The sequence below is a fragment of the Rhinolophus sinicus genome, linkage group LG12, assembly GCF_036562045.2.
Source record: "Rhinolophus sinicus isolate RSC01 linkage group LG12, ASM3656204v1, whole genome shotgun sequence".
In the NCBI taxonomy this organism is placed as follows: Eukaryota; Metazoa; Chordata; class Mammalia; order Chiroptera; family Rhinolophidae; genus Rhinolophus; species Rhinolophus sinicus.
Window position 1 is genome coordinate 2,629,199 of NC_133761.1, and position 16,388 is coordinate 2,645,586.

General features: G+C 57.7%; 1 protein-coding gene and 1 long non-coding RNA gene across 6 annotated transcripts in view; one reads left to right on the forward strand and one right to left on the reverse strand.

Annotated features, from left to right (window-relative positions):
- Window positions 1-16,388, forward strand: part of TRAPPC9 (trafficking protein particle complex subunit 9) — a 319,931-nt gene that overhangs the window by 263,487 nt on the left and 40,056 nt on the right. The window lies entirely within an intron of this gene.
- LOC141567846 (uncharacterized) lies at window positions 41-15,807 on the reverse strand. Its single transcript, XR_012490739.1, has 3 exons — window positions 15,670-15,807; window positions 5,271-6,086; window positions 41-1,908 (listed from the first exon to the last, which is right to left on the reverse strand). It is a non-coding gene; the product is annotated as an uncharacterized LOC141567846 (long non-coding RNA).

Sequence of the window (16,388 nt, forward strand, 5' to 3'; positions counted from 1 at the left end):
TTGCTGGTGATTTGTCACTGGACGCTTGACCCAGCCCAGGAGCTGGAAAAAACCAGCTGTGGAGCCTTCGCCCTCAGGGACGTCAGCCTTATCAAAGGATGGAGAACTAGTTCCCCCTCTGTCCCTTGACGGTGGAAAGTGTATAGACCCTGGCGGGAGGAGGACGTGGGCGCTCCGAAGCCACCGCGGGCCGGGAGGAGCCAGGTTTCTCCTCCAGCTGAGCCTTTCTCACTCTGTGGCCGAACCTCACCCTGGATGCTTCACAGCCCCAGCGTGTGGGACCCTGGGGAGTAAGTGGCACCAGTGGACGTGTGTTCTCCACGTGGCCTTGCACGCATCTCCTTAGCACCGAGGCCAGTGGCGGGGCACACAGGCATGGCGTGCGGCTCCTGGGCACCTGCCTCCCCCTCCAGGCACCTGTCACCAGCCTACAAGGACCAGGGTCCACACTGTTATGACACAGGTGGCCTTCATGAGCTGGCTGCAAACTCGGGGAGGGTGTGGCCTTTGCTCTAGCAAACCATGTACACTGGCCAGTGCCCACAGCCGTGGTGGTTGGGGAGGGTGGTTCAATGCCAGGTCTGGGCTACGTACGGCAGGTAGACTGACCACCAGCTCACGTTCCAGCGAGCAAGTGTTTCCACCCGGAGCCGGACACAGGTTACCCCCCAGGGCCACCCAATTACGCACATTCTGTGTGGGTTTCATCTTCCTGGGAACAGGGCCTCTAGTTGTCATCAGATTTTCAAAGGGTTTGGGGCCGCCTGCTGGGAGCATTAACAGGCAGTCCCTTCCTCTCCTCCGTTCTTTGCCCCCCTGGCAAACTTCCTTCAGCCTTCCAGGCACAGCTCCGCGGTCACCTGTGCCCGGCCGGCCCGCAGAGCTCCATCCCCGGGGCTCCCGCAGCACTCTCTCTGTCACTCTTCCCACAAAAGTGTCACCCCGTGTTCTCTGGGGTTCAGGCCCTGGCCGGGCTCTTCTCTGTCCCTTGTACCTCGCTGGCTGCGTGGGGCGGAGCTGGCACCACTGCCAGAGCTGTGTGTGCTGGGACGAGGCTCCAGGCAGGGCTGCCTCCGGCTGCGGGCACAGCTGCCCTGGGCCCTTCCCTTTGTGGATGGACCTGCTGTGCTGCCCCTAGAAGGAGCATCCATTTCCCTGAAGCAGTGGCATGTTATCCCCCACGTACCTTTGCTATTTCTGGAAGCGTGAACTTTATTAAGCAGAATGTCAGTTTGCTTAGTAAGCAGTCGAGAGCCCTGCTTTAACTAAATGTGTCTGTGGGTCATTCGGACAGCGAGTAGTATTGATCGCTGCATCTAAAAATGGAAACCCAGGATGGGCTCGCTGATTGGGAAAGGAGCGTGGTGAAGGCTGCCGTGTGCTGTGAGCCAGGCCTCCAGGAAGCCATCGGGTTGCACAGCCACGTGGGGGCATCTGGGCTGCAGACCCGGCAGCTCCGTACCTGTCAGTGTCACTTCCTGAACGTCGACTGGGGGCCAGGCTGTGGGGGAGGGGCCGGGGACATGAGGGAGCCACTGCCCCAGCCTTGGAGGGGCTCCAGGGCCGTTGGCTTGGGTGGCGCCCTCTCAGATGGCACTGAGCATGGGGAATGTGAGTGCCTTGTCAGGCTGACCACGGAGAACTCGAGGAGGAAGGAGCATGTGAGAGAGGGCTCAGGGCCGGGGTAGAATTTCAATGGACGCAAGTGGAGATGGCAGGGTGCTCCAGGCAACCGGTGGGCCTGTGTGCGGCGTGTCCAAGGGATGGTTTGGAGGGCGCGGGCGGTGCTGTGTGCCCGGGGTTCGCAGGTCTGGGTCTCAGCTTCGCTCGCAGGCTGTGGTCTTGGCCTTGGCAAAGCCATCGGCGCTTCTCGAAGGTGCGGCGTGTTCTCGTTCCGCGTTCAGGCCCCTGCAGGTGAAGACAGGAAGGAGCTGACCTCTGTGAAGTGGGGCCCCACACACATCCCCCCCTGCATGCTAGCCTTTGTCTCCTACCCGTGGAGTCTCTGGTGCTTCCCAGTTTCCACTGTTTGTAAACACCTGACAGTGGGGTGCAGAGCAAATGGAAGTCCCTGGCCAGTACATGACAGGTCATGGAGGACATGCAGAGTTTCTCACAGTTGGTGCACATGATATGGGGGAGCCCTGGGCAGGGGCCCCCAGTGCTGGGAGCTCACAGCCAGGAAGGGCGGCAGAGGCCGCGCAGGCTGCAGAGGGACTGGTCAAGCCGCGGGGCACGGCACGAGCTGGGCCAAAATGACCCTCTTGACGATTCTGCTGCGGACGTTGCATGCAAAGTACCCGTTCGTTAGAAAAGTACAGGAGAGAGCAATCACGACTGTTTCTTTGCTCGTTTAAAGAGTCAGTACATATGGCGAGTATCACCTGACTTGTACTAAGTATGACCTAAAATAAACTTGTTTTCATAATTTTTTTTTTCATTTCGTTTTCAAAGTAAAGCTTCAATCACACCTTATTTCCATTATTTGCTGTGCGATTTGGTTGCCTTTATAAGTGGCTTCCCTTAAAAGTAGCCGTTTGTTGAGCAGTTCTCAGATGGCAGGGTCCCCTTCTCAGCACAGCTGTCTGTCCCACGAACGTTGTTGATGGTTGAGAGGCGGGTGGGACCACAGGCCCCTCACAGGCCTCATTGCACCTTCACTTGGGTGGCTACTGCCTCCATCCACTGCAAGCCTTGTGAGCAGCCCACAGCAGGTTTTTCTGATGGCAAAGGGGCGACCCTGTGCCTAGAAGGTGGCAGAGGGCCAAAGGGACCCAGCTCCTGACTCATGCAGAGCATGGCAAGGCAGCCCCCATCGCATCCCTGGCTGCTGTGTTGCTGTGCGTGGCTACTGGTGGCCCTGAGAGGCCAGGGCTCTGGCCCGGTGTCGGCAGGCAGGGTCGGGTCCCCACTGCCCCACTTGCTCACGCCGTGGCCCTCAGTGTCCTCAGCTTTCGGGGACCATCTGTTGGGGCTGTTGTCAGGCTGCAGGGTGAGACTTCTACGCACGATCTCTGTGAATACACGGGAAGTGTCTCATGACTCACCCGCTTCGACTTCTAAAGAGCTGTCCACTTCCAATGTCCACCATCTCCCATCGTCCTCAGAGCCCAGGGCCGGGCCTGGGCAGCCTGGTGGCCTCTGGCCTCTCCCCTCTGCCACCCTGACCTATGTGCAGTTCCTGGAAACCCCGATGCTCAAACCTTCCTGCCTTTACACGTGCTTTCCCTTCTGCCTGGAGTGAAAACTCCTACTCTTCTGTGAAAACGCAGCACGGTGCCCCCTTCTGTCTGAGCCCTCAACCCCCGCCTGGCTTCCCAGACACCCCGACTGTCCTCCTGTTGCACTTCATCCCCCTCTTTGAGAGCAGAGGTGTGACTGAGCCACTTCTGTGCTCCATGCTGAGTGGTGCTAGATTCCTAGCAGGCACTCAGAGAACATTTGAATGAAAAATGAGGGAGTGAATGAACGGATATTAGAATGACTGAGTGGATGGATGTTTGAATGAATCGTGAGTGCGTGAGTGAGTGAATGGATGGATGGGTGAGTAGTTCTCTTGCACCTTAACTGGTTTTGGTGCCTGCACTTTGCCTGCACTTTCCTGCAACCTGCCCCCTTCCCTCAGTCGGTCCTGTTTCTGTAGGCACCAGGATTTGACATAGGAAGAAAATTCTGAGAGGGAGCCTGTCACACTTACAAGTGGGCACAGTATCAGATGTGCTTAATGCATCTGCTCCTGAGAAAAGAAATCTGTGCGTCCGTTTTGCCCACTCCCGTCTGGCCACTTTGCTGTGACCTGGGCCCCAGGTGAGCTCGGGGGGACCGAGGTGGGCCTGGGGGGGAGCAGGTCCACACATCTCTCTCCTGCTAGGACTTGGGCTGCCTTCGAATCAGTGGGTTCACTTCCTGCCTCCTGGTCCCAGAGGTTGGGGGGCAGTAGAGGGAGGGGAGCGCCCAGGGCTCTCTGGGGTCCGTCTCCTGGGGAGCAGACATGGCTTTAGGACACAGGGCCCTGAGAGGATTGGCATTGGTCCAGAGAAGGTTCCAGGTGGAGGTGGCAATGATGGGAAAAGGGACATTGCAGTTAGGCATGTTGCTGCCCTGGGCTAGGCGCTGCCGACTCGTCCTCTTCCCACAGACCTGCTCCCCAAGTCCCAAATCCTCAAGTTGCCAGGACATGGTGGCAGGGATTCCCACAGTGACGTGAGGATGGTGGCATAACTGCTAAGAGAGGGAAGAAGCTGCTGCATCTATTACGTGTGTAGTAGGTCATTACTCTGTGGATGGCGTCTCGGTTCATCTCTGATGTAACCCTGCAGGTAGAGAAGTCATTCCCATTTCACTGGCGAAAGGACTGGCTCTTATGGATCTGGGGTAACCTGCTCAAGGCCAGACAGCCTCTTAGAGTCCAGTTCTCTGATTCTGTCGGAGGCCTGAGCAGCTGTGCCTGACGCACAGGGTGGCTGGGTGGCAGTTTTATAAGCTGCATAAACCTGCGCAGACGGCCCCTGTCGCAGGGGGGCCCCAGGGCACCAGGGTCAGGCTGGGTCTTCCAGGAGAAGAGTGCTGGTTTGCAGAGCAGCTCCTGGGGGCCTCCGTGACAGGGCTTCCCCTCAGCCATTCCCACAGGGCAGTGCCAGCTGCGAGGTGGGCCCTAGAAGAACAACCTGCAGAGCGTAAACTCAGGGCCCCAACCGCTGGCTACCTGGGTCAGGCGTGGGGCTCAGAAGCTACGTGTTCAGTGATCAGCTTGGATCTCCACGTGGACCTGCAGGCGTGGTGATGCCATTATCATTTGAAGTTGTGGAATCGGGGGCCCAGAGAAGTGAGGTGATTCGGTGAGGCACTGGAGCTGGGGTTCAGACGCCACCAGGGCCCTAGAGCTGAGCGCTGGGCTCCATGCTAGCCCAGGGCCATGCGGTCACAGCTCGGATCCTACACTGGAGGTCTGGCAGGTGCAGAGCCAGCCCCGGGCCCGGGCGAGCACACCTGAGCTGCCCTCCTCTCCCCTACCTGTGGCCTTCGTGTTCCCCGATTCAGAGTCTTTAGGCCTATTTCATTTGTTTGTCTTTTGATCTGAGGCCCAGCTCCTGGTTACAAGGTAACCCAGGTGGCCCGACTGCCTTGCAGGCATGTTTGTGGAGGAGGCACCCCCACCTCTCGGGATGTGAGCAAACAGTGGTTTAATAATTGACGCGTCTGCCGCAGGAGCCGTGCCCGCCGCATGGGAAGATGCTCAGTCGCATGACAGAAGGAGCCAAGGAGCTCACCTGGGCGCCGGGGCCTCGCCAGGCCCGGCCGGTGTGATTTGCAGGGGGAGGCGGCGACCCAGGTGCTCCAGCGCCAGCCTCAGCGCCCACTGGCACCCCCTTGGCTGCGCTCACCTGAGAACCCACCAGCAGGTCTTCTGAGAGATTTGACCCAGAGAGAGAAAGGACAGAGTTTATTAGAGCAGTGTTTGTTAGGATTTAACCCCTCATGGCGTAACTGCTGTGGTTGCCGGGACCCTTATTGGCCTACCGAGGCTCAGAGAGGTTAAGTTTCTTCCCCAGAGCCACACAGCCAGGAAGCATGGACCCGGATTGGAGTCGGGGTGCTTGCCGAGGCTGCCCTTTACTGGGGGCCCTGTGCCACATGCCTGCGTGTGTCCTCCTTCCTCCACCGAGGGCACCCCCGCCCTGGGCGCAGACCAGGCCCCCGAGGGCTGGATCCCTGCCAGCGTGGAGTAAGGCCCCAACCCAGGCCTGACCCCGCCGAGCTCTTAGCTCCTTTGCAGAGCTGAAAGCATGGAGAGGGGGCACTTCTGTGATCGGAGAGAACAAAGCCGGCCCTGCCGATTCTGACTCAAAGAGGTTGAGATGATTTTGGTTCTTGATGTTCCAGAATCGTGGGGGGAGTGGAAAAGTTGCAGGAACTTCTCCTGCAGAGGCTTCTGAGCACAGCGAGCCCCGAGGAAACCCCCAGGCTCTGAGACGCTGCGAGGAAAGGGGGGACTTCCTACTGCTCGGCGCTCAGAGGCAAAGACGCGCGGACGCGTTCACTTTCCTTGTTTCGTTCAGATGACCTTCGCAGGGAGACCATTTGCCCTGAGAATTAAGATAAAACAAAAATAAATAATAAACAAAAAACCAAATGATACTTACATTATTAAGTACATATATGCATTCATCATATGTGTATTTTGTATGTAATAATTACATATGATTGCAATACTTACATGTGATATGTGTATGTAATATATAAAAATATTAATCATTTCCATAATCATTTACAACTGAAAATAACCAAAACAAGAACGCTTTGCCCCTCTGTAAATCAACCCTCCCCTCCCCCCGAGGGACACCCGCCTCCGCCCTGCCCCAGGCCCCCACAATGAGCCCCCAGGCTGTGTCTGCCCTCCGTTCCCAATCCCAGTTCTGGACCCAGCGGGAAACAGCCTCACAGGGCAACTTGCCCCCTGCCCCCTGTCCCCTACCTCCTGTCCCCTACCTCCTGCCCTTAGCCCCCTGCCCCCTGCAGAGTGGGACTAAGTCACACCCTCAGGAGCTCATTCATTGATTGTCCATGAGTTCCTTCATTCAGCAGCCATTCAGGGAGCTGCTGCCTGTGCCCTTCATGCTGGTGGCCCAGGAGGCACTGCGTGTGCCCTTCTCCCAGGCCTTCCAGTGAGGCAGGCCCGAGTCACTGACTCAGCGCTCCTGGGCCTGAGGGAATGAGACCCCGAGCACAGGGCACATCCTCAGGTTCTTTCCAAGACGGAGGAGAGGTTTAGAAGGTGCGTCGGGGCGACTGTGCGCTACTCTTGTGACCTCCCCCTCCTGTCCCCCCACGGGGGCCCTGGCTGTGAACGGGAAACCGGTTGTTTGAGTTTCCAGGAAGACCGTGTCCCACACTTCATGTTCCTGCCGCGGTGGCATTACTGATGGGTGCCCAGGTGGGGACATGCCGGACGCACATCTGTGACAGGCAGGCCCGGTGCTGAGGGTGGCGCTCCCACGTGCCCGCAGGATGCAGCGGTGTCCCCTGCGAACGTTTCACGGGAAGTCCAGACTCAGAACCACAGCGGGAGAGGAGCTGCAGAGCAGTTCCCACAGACGCTCAGGTGTGGGAGTGGCAGGCAGCTAAGGACAGATTTCTTTGTCCACCTCCCGGAGCCCTGTGTTCTTGGCTCCCTCTCCCCAGCCTCCACCTGCATTTTGAGAGTGTTGGTTAAGGAGGATGAACTCACGTCTTCATGGAAATAAGCAGAAACACACCTGCCCCCTGGAGCCCCCTCCAGCCTGGGGTAGCTGAGCGGTTCCAGCCCCAAAGGAGGAGATGTAATGCTTTCCTTGGAGTGTGCCGCCTGACGGAGGGTGAAGGTGATTTCCAATCGGCTGTTTAAAATCCAGGAACGCATCCCCCTAATGCCATCAGGGCCTGCCGAGCCCCAGGGGGGAGCGACGGCATGACTCTGTCATTTGGAAACTCTGCCCATGAAGGAGGAATTCCTGAGTGGAAAGACCGGGACCAGGGAGGGGAGCTGAGACTGACTGAGCATTCCCTGTGTGCCCGGCCCTGGGCTTATGGCCCCGGCGGACCGGGCTTGGGCACATGAGTTCAGGATGCAGAGTTGAAGGCTGAGGTGGGCACGTCCAGTGCTGTCGGAGGGGAGGGGCATTGTTTCTGTGCACCCAGCAGCCTGCTTTCTGTGCAGCAGACCCTCCGGGAAGGTCTGTGGCATGTAGGGTGTGCTTGTTCACCCCAAACCACGATCCTTTCTGCTCCACCCCACTGAGCAGGGTGGCTGGGCTGCTTGCAGCCTCGTGACTTTGGGGCTGTCTTCCTGATGTCAGCTCAGTCTCTCCAGAATGTGAACGATAAAATGACATTGTACACCCAGCACAAATGCCCCAACATCATGCAGCAAAATATTTCCAGTAAGTTCACGGGAAGGCCTGTCCTCCCGGTGGGGTCCTGGCAGAGTGTTTCCATTCAGCATCCTTCCCTGTGCTCACAGCATGCTTCTTGCTACACTTCCCCTGAAGAACCCGCCCTGGTGGTGACCACGCACAGCCGGGACCTTTGGAGGAGCCGTGTGAGCCCCTTCCTCCCGGGACACAGCATTGTCAGGAGGTCCGCCGTTCATCAGCCATCCTCACGCCGCTCCTGGAGTCAAGACAGGGGAGCAGCTGGCGGCATTTGGGGGTCAGCATTTCTACTTGAATCTGGTCAGATTCAAAGAATGTACAATGTTCTCTGAGCTCAGCCCAGCATTCTCCCAGCTCCACAGGACCTTGCTCATGCCTGTCCTTAGAACTTAGTTCACTTCTGTCAGGAGCTCCTCTCCTGACAGCAGGCAAGGTGTGAATGTCGGCTGCTAACTTGTCTACTTGTGTGTCCAGAGTGACACCATGTAGGTGACCCATGGCACCACCTGCCGGTGGGGGGCTGGTCTGATGTGCATTTTCTCCATCGTTTAACTGTCCTCGTTCTTGTGGAATTCCTCAGGTGAAGTCTGTGGGTGGAGGGGCTTCTGCAGTGTGTTTTTCTGCGAAGGTCTCCCCTTCAGGCTGAGAGTTCCTTTCAAGCAGGGAACTCCAGTGCTGGCGTGGCTCTTGGCGTGTGATCCGATTCCAGTTAGTGATTGTTGGAGAGGTGGACGGGAGGCTGGGGAGATGGAGGCCAAGCGTGGCTCTGGCAGCCGCTGACGTCTGAGCAGGTGAGGCAGGCGTGGCCCAACAATCGCCAGTGCCCCGTCCTCGGCGACTCCCTTTCTGGGGACGGAGTCCTGACCGCACAGCCCTGTGTTGTCATTCCCATTGGCTCTGTGCCCCTTGTTGCAGCCCGTGAGTGCGCCCCAGGAGCTCTTTCCTTGAGGTATCCTCACTATAGGCGAAGGCTGGAGGAGAGAGCGTGACCCAGGAATGGCCTTGCCTGAGAACTGCTGGAGACGCGTCGTCTGAGAAGGGGGCTGTGGAGGCCAGTGGGTCCCTGGACCCAACTCTCAGGCAGAAACTTAAGGCCCCGGCGGTGTGCCCTGAAGTCCCCTGCACTGGACGTTGTGGAACAAGCAGACAGAGCCTTTCAGGATGGTTTCCCTCAGCACTGGATGTCTGCAGAGCCCTCCGTCCTGAGCAGCCTGCCTCCTGCCGACACGCAGGGTCAGTCTGGACAGTCAGCCTGCAGTGGGCCCACACTGACCGGCATTTGGGGACCCCACAGGGCAGGGACAGCTGCCAGCCCAGATCCTGGCCCAGAGTCAGTTCTTAGTGAGTAATCATTGAAAGAATGTTTGAAAGACTGACTCCTTGGATTGACTTGACCAGACAGTTTCGGTAGCTTCTTAATGAATTTGGGTGGTCAGTTTGTCTCATCAAAAAGATGCTGCTGATTTGATGTGGTGTCGAACTGAACTAACAAACCGCATGGTGATCAGAGTTCTACCCTTTTATGCCCCCCGGTAGGAAGTGCTGGGGTCGGATCGCCCTGGTATCTGCAGGGACTGAATGAGAATGGGAGGCAGCTCTGTGCCCCCCCCCCCCCCATGAGGGCTGTCGGACTTGCAGCCCACAGGTCACACTTCTGGACGCATCAGCCGGTTTCCAGTGTGTCTAGAATCGTGTTTCTAACCCAGATTACCTAGAACCCAGTGAAATAGTTCCCTTTTTTTTTCAGAGACCATTGTAATTATATTTGTGTGTGTGGGAGAGAGTTAATTTCTTTAAAGTAGTTTGTAAATATCTGTGTTCACTGTTCATTTTATTCCTGAAATGATGTGTTCATTGCGTCTACTGTTTGATTTGGGATGTAATTCAGCTTATCCCACCAGAGTCATTCAGTTCAGAGGAGTAACGGTCCGAGGTGTGCAAGCTGGTGAGAATGTGGTGGAGTTTGCAATGAGGCCTGTGACCGACAGAAGGGCCGAGCGGTGTCCTCCGGGCCACCACCCTCCCGTGGTGCTGGCCGCTGTAACCAAGAGCTCGATTCAATTTAGGATTGATAATTGGCTGCTGTGGGAGCCTGGCCCTTGTCCCTTCTTGCTGGGACTGCTAAAACAGCCCGCCCCCCCCCCCCCCCCCCCCCGCTTCCCTTATCCGGCCAGGGTCTGACTACCTGCTCTAACCTCGGTCCCTTCAAAGATTCCCCAGAACTCTCCCAGGAACATTCGGGGCCCTTGGCAGCCACTCCCTGAAAGCCTGTCTGTTGCCCAGGTCCTACATAGGTGACCCCAGTGGCTGCCAGCCTCCGCCCACCCCTCTGCCTGCTTTCTGTGCCGCCCTTTAAACCTCCAAACCGCCACATGCCACGTCCCCTCCTCTGCGAAGCCTTTCCCAGCCAGCCCCTGATCCTTGGGGAACCCTCATCCGAGGGCTCCTTCCCCCAGACTTCCAAATGCAGCTGGCTCAGCTCGCTCGTGTACGGGGCTGGGAGGATGAGGGTCTGCCTGATGCACAGAGGCTGTGCCCCTTCGGGCGAGGTTTGGCTGCTGTAAAATAACAGTGGCTTAGGTGAAGTTCACGTGTCTCAGCCACGCAAAAACCTGGTGGCAGGTGGCACCTGGCCCCCCTCTTCCTGCCCAGCCTGGCCCTGGGACCCAAGTTGGCTGCTCCCAGGCCAGCTGCTCTGCGGGGGTTCAGCCAGCAGGAAGGAGGAGGCAACCCTCCCTCCTCAGGAGACTTCCTGTAAAGAGACCTCCTCCCTTTATACTTCGTTGGCCATTGAGTCACCGTGCCACGCCTGAGGCGGGGACAGCTGGGCAGTGGCTTTATCAGTGTGGCCACGCGCCCAGCTACACAGTGGGGCTCTTGCTGCAGAGGGGCCGGTGGCTATTAGGAAGCAGTTAGCACAAACATGAATGGAGCATGATGGGTAGTTAGAAGGCTGGGCGGGCTGGCCTGAGCGGAGAGGGGAGTAAGCGTGTAGGTGGGTACCCGACACGTCACCTCTAAGTCTGGGTTCAGCCTTCCTTCCTGTAGCCCCACACAGCAGGGGTGGCTCAGCCTCATTTCTGAGACCCAGAAAAAGTCTAATAGTTTGCGCGAGGCCTGCAACCAGTAAACGTCAACTGGACTGAAAGCTGATATTTTCTTACTGCACAGACTACACGCTGACTTATCACTAACTGGGGAAACGTAACTGTAACACGCGACAGACTAAAATCGGTATCAGTCACGTGGTAGGCCCCAACAAAGCCATGATGAATCTGGGTTGGGAGGTCTGGGAGGAAGGGGTGCCAGAGGCATGTCAGGGGCCCTGGGGACAGTGCGTGAGCTGGAAGCACATGAGTGGCTGAGCTTCTAGACCAGGACTGGTCAACAGGTCACTTTCACCACTCAGAGGTTCCAGCAAAGGCCGCTGCATCTAGAGCAACCCAGACGTGGCTTTTGGGAAGCAGGGAAGGCCTCACATAGTGGGTACAGGAGGGATACTTTTACAGACTTGAAAACAACTTTTTTCCAGACTCTGCTGCAGAAAGCGTATACCGGTGCACACGCCGACTCCAGTAGTCTGTGAGCATGGCGCTCCCCTCCCCTCCCTTTCTCCATCTGAGGTACAAAACGTGGACTTTGCAGGTTGCGTGCAGACAGGCAGTGGTCAGTTGTGGAGCACCCCGTCCCCCACCCCACAGCTCTCTGGACGTGCATCCATCTCCGTGACATGGAGGCGATAGGCTCTCTTCATGACGGATCTTTCTGGAAAATTGATATCCTCTCTGTTTCTCCATGGAGAGAACTCTGAAAGAAGTCGTGGACCTTGCTGAGAGACGCATGGGATTGTCTCACAATCTGCACCCAGACCAGATGTGGTGTTAGTTGTGCTGTGTACAGATGGGGAAATTGAGGCTGGGCAAGGTGCTGTGACCCCTGGGTGGGACGGTGTCTCCCAGTGACGAGGTTGGCTTGGAGGCAGGCCATTCCGTGACTCTGGCGGTGCAGGGCTGGCCCTTTGGGGAGGCACCCATGTTGGAAGGCCAGGCAGTATGTGCTGTGGCCGCTGGAGAACCCAGAGGTCATGCCCAGGAGCGGTGGGGTATGGTGGGGAGGGCAGGACACCGCGTGGCTATTGGCGGTTCTCAAGAGGAAACTGAGGACACATGTGCAGAGAAGACATCCCCAGGGCCGCGCTCTGGCTCCCGTGTGTGTCAGTGTCCCATTAGCTTGGTGGCTTACAGCGACACAAATCCTTGTCGTCCGGGCATGGAGGTCAGGGTCAGGAATGGGTGTCGCAGGGCTAAAATCAAGGTTTCAGCAGGGTTGTTGGCTCAGGCTGCCCTCTTGGCTGGCCGGGCCGCCCTTCCTCGTGCACACACCTAGCCACCTGCTTCCTGGTGCCAGGGGAGCTGCGATGTCTCGGACCTGGGGGGGCAAGAAGGGGACTGGGATGTTGATTCAATTCACAGAGGTGATGAGTGCGTGCTGGCTGTTGATTTGTCTGTGCTGCCGCGAGGTAGGTGTCCGTGGGGGGTGGCTGTGTGATCAGAGCCCGTTTCTGCTCTGACAGAGTTAGAAGTGGGTTGTTTTTGTCAGACACTGGCTGCTCATTGGAGGGTTTCTCTCAGGACAGGAGCTGGACAGGAACAGAGGCCTACAAGCCATTTGCAGGGGCGGGATGCCCCTGGCTCAGGGCATTGCTTCAGGAAGGACAGAAGGCCCCGCGGTCAAGCCAGGGGCCCTGTCTCTTTGGCCATGAATTAACCATGAGGAAGTGGCCGCAGTGAGGCCCCCTCACGTGCCCAGAGTGCTGGGGTCCTTCGTGCACGGCCGTGGCTTGGCCTCTGCAGCTTGTTTGCAGAGGCCTGTCTGCCTTTCCTGTCTGTGTAACAAACACCACAGGCTTACGGGGCTTCAAACAACAGAAACTTGAGCTCGCTTCTGGAGGCTGGAAGCCCAAAACCCAGGTGTCCGCTCTCTCCACAGGCCTAGGAGTGGGGCCATCCTGCCTGTCAGCCCCGCGGGCTCCCGGCCCTCCTGGGCTTGAGGCCGCGTCACTGCAGCCTCTGCCTCCATCTTCATGTGGCCTTCTTGTAGTGTCCTATCCCCGCCTCTTCTTAGAAGGACACTCATGGGATTGAGGACCCACCCTAAGCCCAGGATGATCTCATCCGCAGGTCATTCCTTTCAGTCCCTTGTGGCAGAGGTGGCCTTATGACTGACGCTGCTTCTCTGAGCAAATCTGGTTTCCATAACACTGCTCTGGGTGGACAGGAATGAAACGCAGCCTCTGCCTGGAGGCAGAAGAGACGTGGGTCCTTCAGTAGGAAGCAGGGCAGTTTGGAGGGCCTGGAGGACCCGCGCATGGCCGAGGGCATCCAGGAACCCGTGGCTGCTATGAATTCTGCTCCACGGGCACTGCCGGCTGGGACCCAAGGCAGAGGAGGGTCAGTGCCGGGCTCCCCGTTTCCGGGAGGACCCTGGGCTTCCCCAGTTGGTGGGCAGCACCAGGGCTCCTAGGCATTCCTGGGGCCGTGCGGGGGTGTCACATTGCTCACTAAGAACCTGTGCTCAGGTTTATCTCGTCCTGGCGCCCTGACTCCCACGTTAGATGGCATTAAAACTTCTGATAAATGACAGCCACCAGTCATCGATTATTCATTCACCAAGTGTTTATCTGGTGCTGTTTGTCAAGTCCTGGGGCTGTCTTCTCCTGGCCCCTGGCCTGAGGTCCTCCAGGTGAGGAGTGGCAGCTGGGGGACAGCTCCAGTACCTTGGGCGCCTTGCTGTGTGTCTCTGCCTGGGCTCAGGTGGCCCAGACCAGCCGAAAGTTGCATCTTCTTTGTTTTGGATGCAAAGTAGGAACCCCATGCCAGAGTCACTACAGACAACGTCACTGTCGAGCCACGCTTCTCTGGCACACGTGGTTACTCAGAAAGAGAAGTCCAGCACAGAGAGCATAAGAAACTGCCAAGAAAGCTTTGGGTCCTAGAAGGAAGTGCCTGGCACAGGGCTGCACCTTCCATCTCCAGACTGTCTGTGCTCAGTCTCCTGAAGCGCTGGCCGTGGGCCATTTCCTCCTTACGTTGTTAACTGAGCGGAGGAGGAGACGCCCACAGAGTGGGCGGCTTCCGGGGCAAGTGCCCCTAGGTGACAAGGAGAGGGAAGGGCCACTGAGGCGCACTGTCCCATGAAGGGACCATGACGGGTTCCCCCTCACCTCCAGTGCGTCACTTTTTAATGACCAGAGACCATGGGACCCTTTGACACAGGCCTCAGCCCCTCCCCAGCTGTCAGCCCCCATCGCCTGCAGGCTGCCTGACTGGTTCCCTTCCTCTGCAGGGATGTCCCTTGTATAGCTGTGCCCGGCCCTGCTCCTGCAGAGCTCACTGCCCGGCTGGGGTGCCATGCGGGCAGGGCCATGATGCCCAGTCGCCTGATAACGTCCCCAGCACTGGGCACAGTGCCAGGTGTGTAGTAGGTGTGCCACGTTTGCTGAGCAGTGAAGCAGCGAGTGCCTGAGGCCTGGCCCTTACAGAGGTCCCCGCGAGCAGTACAGGCAGCCAGGTGGACAAACATGGCAGCGTTTAGGCCAAAGTGACAACCTGAGCAAAGTAACAGCGGGGGCGGATAGCTGCCCGCTTACCCATTGGTGATGCGTTTGTTGCCACGTGGTCGATACTCCTATCAAATAGGCCTCCCGTTATGAAAGGGGGAAACCGACTGCAGACAACTTGGCTGTGTATATTTTTACCAGCCTGGTGTCATTGTCCCCATTACTGCAAGGCCAGCTGACCTGGGGCTGCAGCTGCCCGCCTCCCGCCCACCAGCTGGGCCCATAGCAAAGACTGGAAGAGGAAGAAAACTGACCACCACGTTCCCAGGCAACCCTGGGACATCAAGCCTCATTTAAAGGGACCATCTGTCAGAGGTGGCCATAAAATGCCTTTGACGGGGGTTGAGAATGTGCCAGGAGCTTCAGCCAGGCAGCAGCCACCAGGCGGAGAGATCTGTCTCCACCTAGGTAATGTTATGTGTCTGTTGTGACACCCTCTGGCCCCAAAGGAAAGTAGGCTGACTTGTGCCGGCCCAGGAGCTGTACCTGAGGCTCCCATGTCCAGCGGCAGCAGGGACGGGAAGGGTCTTCCCTGAGTGGCTGCAAGCAGCTGACAAACAGGACAGCCCAGAAGGGGCCCTGCCACGCAGGCCCTGACGGTCCATGGCATTCCCTCGTTCATGCATCCCTGGTCATTCCTTTGTGTTCGCTGAGCGAGCATTTCGGGGCTGCTGCAGCAGTGCGCATGACAGACAGGGTCCCTGTGCTCCCAGGGCTTACCATCCAGCAGGGAAGAGAAGTGATTAAGTACATAAAATGCCAACCAAGTATACCAAGGACTCGCCCGCGTGTATGAAGGGCTCTCCCACGTGCACTAGTGGGAGAGCAGGCAGAGGCAGAGACGAGGGCCCGGAGAGCCCTGGGGAGAGTGCCTGGTGCCGTGGGGGCTGTCAGTCAGGCGTGAGCTGGAGGCTGCCGTCTGGGGCAGCTCCCTGTCCAGTGTGCATTCCTCAGTGTCCTCATCTGTAAACGGTGGCGGCACCCCCTTCCTCCCCTGCCTGTCTCGGGCCCCATGAACGCACAGCGTGAAACAGCCCTCCCCATGGCCCACGGAGGTTCTCGCACTACACAGTGACAATAATAAGGGCCGTCACCTAGCTGGTGACCTTGAGCAGTGCTCCGTTCCCTCCAATGTGTTACCTTGGGCTTTAAAGTTCGCAGAGCATTTCTCTGTCATCGTCCACCGTCCATATTGTATGTACTGGCTCCGCGTCCCACCCCATGTGGAGCAGGCTCACAGGACCCTGCTGTGAACTGCACAGGTCTCAGCTCTTCAAGGCTCACCCGAGTCCACACTTGAACCAGGTGTCTCGGCTCCCAGTCCCCTCATTGTTTTTCTTTCTAAGAAAACAAACACAGAGGCAAAAGAGGCCATTCACAGGAAGCCCTGACTCCCTGGGGGCAGTGGGGCCCTCCCGGCTTACTGTTTTCAGCAATAGCAAACACTGGAGTTTCTAAAAGACCCTCTTCTTTAGTTTACTAAATACGATGTCTCCAATTGGAAGCATCTCCCTGAAAGAGCATTTGTTTCTTCTCAGAACAAATTCCGTGTATGCTGAGATTTCTCAGAGCCTTGGTCTCCCCTCAGGGGAATTCAACAGAATGTTCCAATCACTTTCGGGAAGCCTGGGCTTCTTTCTCTTCCTGCGTCCAGACGAATGCTGAGTTTTCAGTCCTCTACAAAGCCGAATGCTGAGTTTTCAGTCCTCTACAAAGCCGCAGGTCTGTGGCCGCTGTGTCTTAACTGGTGAAGTGAACAGAGCAGCTCGGGGCTGTGTCAGCCTGGGGCTGCGTCCTGGGGCCACATCCTGGCAAGCTCTGTCTCCTCCAAGTCCACCTGTAAAAGGGCACCGCGGCCT